This window comes from Squalius cephalus (assembly GCF_949319135.1).
Source record: "Squalius cephalus genome assembly, chromosome: 19".
NCBI lineage: Eukaryota > Metazoa > Chordata > Actinopteri > Cypriniformes > Leuciscidae > Squalius > Squalius cephalus.
The window spans coordinates 31,866,679-31,872,678 of NC_137140.1; the positions used below are offsets into that span (position 1 = coordinate 31,866,679).

Genomic DNA, 6,000 nt, shown 5'->3' on the forward strand with positions numbered 1-6,000 from the left:
TCTTGTTTTCTTGCCGTAGCTGTTGCAAAGTTATCCCACGATCACAAACTTGTCTGTCCACTGAGTGAGAAATTAGACTGGAGGGTTAGATGATGGGTAAAGCCGTGAACGAAATATGCGCCACCAGTGGATAGCAATGCTAATGTTTGACTTGCTGAAATAGCTGTTTGCTTAGCAGGGAATGTTTGGTATCTGACAGAGGGAACATCTTTCTTATTAGTAATCAAATAGCAGTGACCAGTTGCCGCTGTCAGTCAGCATGCATGAAGCGTGTGAAGCGTCGGAAAAAAGGACTCATGCCCTGTGTGTTGAAGCTATGGCCGTGCTTGCGTGTTTGGAGGTCTGAGCATTTCCCGCTCTCACGTCATGTGGTCGTGAAGTGGAAACCCTGCTGTACTACACAATAATGTGAGTGAACGCTAACCATAGCTCTATAGTAGCTACATGTAGTTAATTAATATTACTCAGTACTTATTTGAGTAAGTACAATGTAAGTACAATGTAAAAATCATACTTTTTGATTTCAAATGAATCTTAAGTATATTTATTTATTGCATTCTGGGATTTGCCTTTCCATGAATTTGCCCAAAATATGTTATCTTAGAAGGTAGCATAAATGCTAAAGCATAATGACGTGCGCCTGTGATGCCCTAAAATGTTACCAATGTAGGCAGCCCACTAGATTTTTGAACAGAGCCTCTATTTAACCTTTTTTGGAGGGAAATATGAGTTCCTTACATTTTCTTCTGTAAACACTCTCAAAGAGTGTGAATCAATCTCGGTAACCTTTGTTATCTCTGCATTAAATGATTAGCTTGTTCAAACAGACGTGCTGAAGAGCTCTGACAGTGTGCGAACAGTAATTAGTTACAGGACAGACATTCATGCACTCACTGTAACTCAACCGCAAGAGAAAGAAAAGCTGGAAGGGGGGAGGGAGGAAAAAAAAAAAAAGAGGAGTCCCGGCGAGGTGGAGGAGGATTTGTTTTGGTTTTCTGAACAGAAGATAAAACACATATCACTTCCTTTTAGTGGATCCTGAAAGGAGTCTCAGGCAGTCAGAGTCGATTCTCCCAACTGTGGCTTATACAATGTATTTACCTTTAAAGAAAAACATGAACACTTCACTACAGGGTTTCACTGATATTTACCGCATTGACTCTTCCCATAAATTGCTCGGCTTTGTGTCGTGGCTAAATAGAGGTGGATGGATCGGATGTCTTGGCGCTTTGTGCTTCAATCTGGCGAACAATATGTGTAACACTAGTAAAAGAGGAAAAGGAGAACAGTGCAAAGAAGCTCTGATACTGGGCAAAAAGGAGGGATATTGTGGTAGGTTGAAACAGTGGATAAAAAAGCTCACATTTTGATTGTGAGGCGTCTGAAAGACTCGAGAGGATCATTTTCATAGAGGGCCGATCCGTTCTGTCAGATCACAAAAGCAGATGTACTTCATTAGCCGACTGCATTGTCTGCATATCACAACTGTGAACAGATGATTTTATCCAACGCTCGGAGAACAAGGCGGCCGGGAGAGCCCGGAACGCACGGAAACACGAACCTCAGATGACTGAAGCGTTCGTGCAGGTGGGGTGTATGATATACAGCTAATTTGTAATCACAGAACCAATCCTGTGGGGTAATGTCTTGTTAGGTCCGTCTTTTTTCTCGTCTCTGTGGAAAAAGGGGAACGTTACAGTACACGAGGGAGTTTAATGCGTAGCTAAGATATGTGCATGCTCAGTCACCGTTTATAAACAAGCGTTTGCGTGCACAGGAAGTAGATCCAAAGTGCAATTGTGTGAGCGGACAAGAAAGGGTCGGTTGCATTACGATCAATACATTTAACTGGGTTGGACTGAGGATAGATAGACAGACAGATAGAGGGAGAGAATGTTCTGCTAAACATGGCTATGGTGACCAGAAGATCTGGTGATCCATTATCAATAACGTTTTCAGCCACATTCTCCCAGATGGCACATGGGCCAGGCATACTGCTCGTTGGCACGGGCTCGGACAATAACTGGCACCCGCTCGCTTCTGGCATTTTCAATGGAGTTTAGGAGACTTATCATTCCAAATGTGTCCTATTTTCCTGTAGTCAAGCCAGACATCTGTTTATACTATTTCTCTTGGACTTTAGTGCAGCTTTAGGTTCTTCACGAGGAGAAGAAGAAGAAGAAGAAAAAAAATACAAATATGAGAAAAACTTGGTTGTATTTCACAGCTGTTACAAAATTTCAACCTCGATGGATCTTTAAATATTTCACAACCCGACCCTGCTTCTCCATAGATTATTCATCTGAATTTTTGAAGGATAGATTGAGCATCAGAAATGAGGAGTTCTACAGCTAGATCCTGAACTCTTGTAGGTGATGTCTTGAACACACGTCAAGAGCGAGGCGTTGGATCATTTACCGCCCCCGTATCAGTCCGAGAACTAATAATACCTCTCCGACTCAAGAGCGATGAGGGTTTTCCTAGCCAACCGATCTCCCTTTCACTTCCTGTCAGAAAGGTCAAGACATGCTGACCTCTGACAGACAACCCCCTCCCTCAACTGAATAATTCATGAGATTGACTTTTTTTGTCAGACAGTTGTGTAGCAGGACTGTTTATGTAGCTCATTTCGCTGAGGCTTTTGCACCTGTTCGGGCCGCATGATATTTGGGTCCCGATGCTGATTTAGCTAAACACTCATTAATTTTTTTCATACCGAAGGACCTTTCCAGAAGGGATTACGCTTGGTTATTAGCTAGGTCTTCCTTGAGCCAATATGCTGGGGGAAAAAATAAATAAAAAATTGTGTACGTACTCGGCCTGTTGCAGATTTTTTTTTAATCTTGAAAAACCAACACAGATAGTTCCTCCGTTTTTTTGCCCTTTTGTTTGTATCTTCTCCGACCAGGCTACTTAAAAAGACCTCCTCCCTCTCATCCACACACAGGCCTTCTCTCGGAGCTGAGCAAATGCCAGCATTTAGAAGGTCAGAGCTTTTGTTGGAAAAGCGCTATGTAAATTAGCACCAGCAAAAGGGACATTAAACAAAATTCAATTCATTGTCTCCCTTAATGTCATTTACATTTTTGGCTCGGGCCCGTCCTGTCGAGGAGAATTTTGGAGATGATTTTAATTACATATCAGCGCTGGAACAGAGGGCTGTCTGGAGCGAGACGCATTTGGATCACCTGTAAAGAGAGGTTTATTTACCAATGCACTTGAATGGCAGGTTTTCACAGGCGCTTGCGTGATGTAATTAAGCCCGTGTTAAGTGTTAATTCCTCGGCCTGTCTTTTTCCTTCGCAGAAAGGCCTGTTTCGCACACACCACCGAGTTTAACCTTTAGTCCTTGTCTTTTAGATTTGAGTCCTTCTGCATTCTCCAAAACATAGACAAAAATCACTTTTAGCAGATTTATTGCACCAGTCTGAGCCCTTATGGAAAAAATGTGCAAAAATCACACCTTTCGGGTGTGATTACAACCGCAGTACCCTTAAATAGCATCTTTGTACCTTATTTACCGCTAAAGTAGTACCTTACGGGTATATATTACTACTTTAAAGTACTAATATGCACCTTTAGACAAGATATGGCGTTGTCTTTTAAGGGCACTGTCCCAGCGACAACCTGTTGTACCCCTAAAGGTAAAATTTTTACACATTTTTCTGACATTGTCCAAATTGTTGTCCTCTCAAATGCTTTCTAGACTGAGAATGTCCCTCCCTCTAATACTGTGTGACTCTGACTTGCAATAGCAAACAGCAAACCATGCTGTGATGTAAACTAAAGGCTATTTAAATAAAAGGATGATCCCTCTGATATGTCCCACCCAAACACCCTGTTTAATAAGAAATAAAACTGCGCAGGATGTGCAAAACAGGCCTATGACTGAGTGGTAGAGGACACTTGAACTGCCGCTTTTGCCTCCAGCCACGAGAGGAATATTTGTATTTATTTATATCTTACCTTGTCCAGGTGACATTCAACGGACCGTGTGTGCGTTTGAATGTTTTATTCGAAAAGTCCTTGTATCTACTGTACAATAGAGCCACGGCAGTCTTGGAGGATGTGCATGCACGTATATGTGTGTTTATGTTCACAGAGACACACGTGTGAGAGGAGGAGAGCGCCGGAGCTCCATTAGACCTGATTAATGAGGTTGCAGACAGCAGATATATCTCTGGCCAGGTAACAGCCTCACTGCTCCAGGTACACAGGTGTGCACAGCAACTCCTTATTTATGAGACAGTCAGCAAACCCTCTGCTAACATCAGAGAGAGAGAAAGAGAGAGAGATTGTGTTTTTTCCTTCAATGGGCCAAAGTGAAAGCAGAGTGTAGATCTCCACTACGAGAAGAAAATAACTCAGAATAGTGTTCCTTCTGTCACACAGGACTATACTAAGATGTTTGCAAGTGTATTGCTTTGGTGTAGGTTGTGTAAAATGTTTCTTGCACAGGTTTTTAGTGAATAATTGCTGGTTACATTCTGTCTTTTTTGCTCTTTCCTGTTGTAATGTATGCGTGTGGGGCATTAGTCAAAGGTGCAGTGTCATTTCTGCACCACTAGAGGCAGCAAAGTGAATAAAAAAAATAATGACTGTTTTCAAACAAGTTTTAGAGACTCCCCCTGTTGGCCATGGGTGGGAAAAAAACAGATAGCTCCATCTCAAGATCATGTTATTGGCTGACCCAATGTTGTTATATCTGGCCTAGTCGGAAAAGCCGACTCCAATTAAATTTGGAGCTGCTAAAGTGGCAAGTCTGCCTTTCATTATGTGCAATAAATTAAATTGAATATGTTCTTCCATTTTAATATTAATCCATGTTGCATTGATAAATTGAGGATTTTCTTTTTAAAAAAATGGTAAGAAAAAAGGCAAGTGTTTTCTAGTATGCAAATGATTTATCATTAGCATACTTAAGGTTCTCCTTATGCTGGCGTGTTTGAAATGTAGACCAAAAATCTTTTGTAATTATTTGTTAATTGCTCTTTTGTCTCTCTTCGACATAATGATATACAAAAATGCCTTTGCGTGCAGCGTGGATGACACTGTCACCTTGAAACTCTTCAGAACCGACTACGCTTCTAAACTCCTCTGTTATGAACTAGTGACTTCCGTCTCACTAGAGGGATCAAGAGAGAGAGAGAGAGAGAGTGAGAACAGCTGGCTCTTTCTAACGGTGAATAACTGACAGTTGTCTGTAAGAGGTTTTAATGAAGATTGCCACCTTTTATGCGAGGAACTGAAGGGATGCCAGATCTACAGGAGGGGAGAAGCAGAGAGCTTAACCTGCCCTTGGCAGCTAGCACTCAGCTCACACTCACACAGAAAATGAGAAACAGCCTCTGCGGTCAAAAAGCCAAACCTTAGCGTTGCCACACATTGCTCGCACGTAGAAGTGGGTCAAGGCCTAGCAGATGTCCGACAGCACACAACTCCAGAGCAGGCTTCTCCACAACAATGTCCTCTAAGGAGAGAGATAAACACTTTCGTATCTGAAAAATAATCGTTGTACGCTTTTAAAAATAAGGTTCCAAACAATGTTTGCAGCCTGATTACAATAGGAAAATAAGTAAAGCAAACCACATTCGCATTTTCAAACATTTGACAGATGCTTTTATCCAAAGTGACTTTTACATTTTATAAACCCGTCTAGTGAAAAATAGGGTGGAAAAACATTCTGAAGTGCTGCAGAGAACCATTTAGGAACCTTGTTTTTTTTAAAAAAGTGTAATAACAGATTTTTTCTCTCTTCCACCTAAGAGATATCACCTTGTCTCTGTAATTTAACCAATCAAAAATGCTCTCTGCCTATGACATCATTTTGCACATTCAGGTTTGATGGCATCAGGTGGCTAAGTAAGAAAAAAAAGGCACATTGTTTTGAGCAACTTTTTCTTTTCTCTTTTCTTCTAGAGACTAGAGCAGAGACAGTAATGGTCTTGATTTAGCCGCTACATGCTAATAGCACTTGGCAATGGCAGTGTGTGCGTTTCC

General features: G+C 41.5%; 1 protein-coding gene across 22 annotated transcripts in view; it reads left to right on the plus strand.

Moving 5' to 3' along the window:
* Positions 1–6,000, plus strand: part of ebf3a (EBF transcription factor 3a) — a 95,160-nt gene that overhangs the window by 8,957 nt on the left and 80,203 nt on the right. The window lies entirely within an intron of this gene.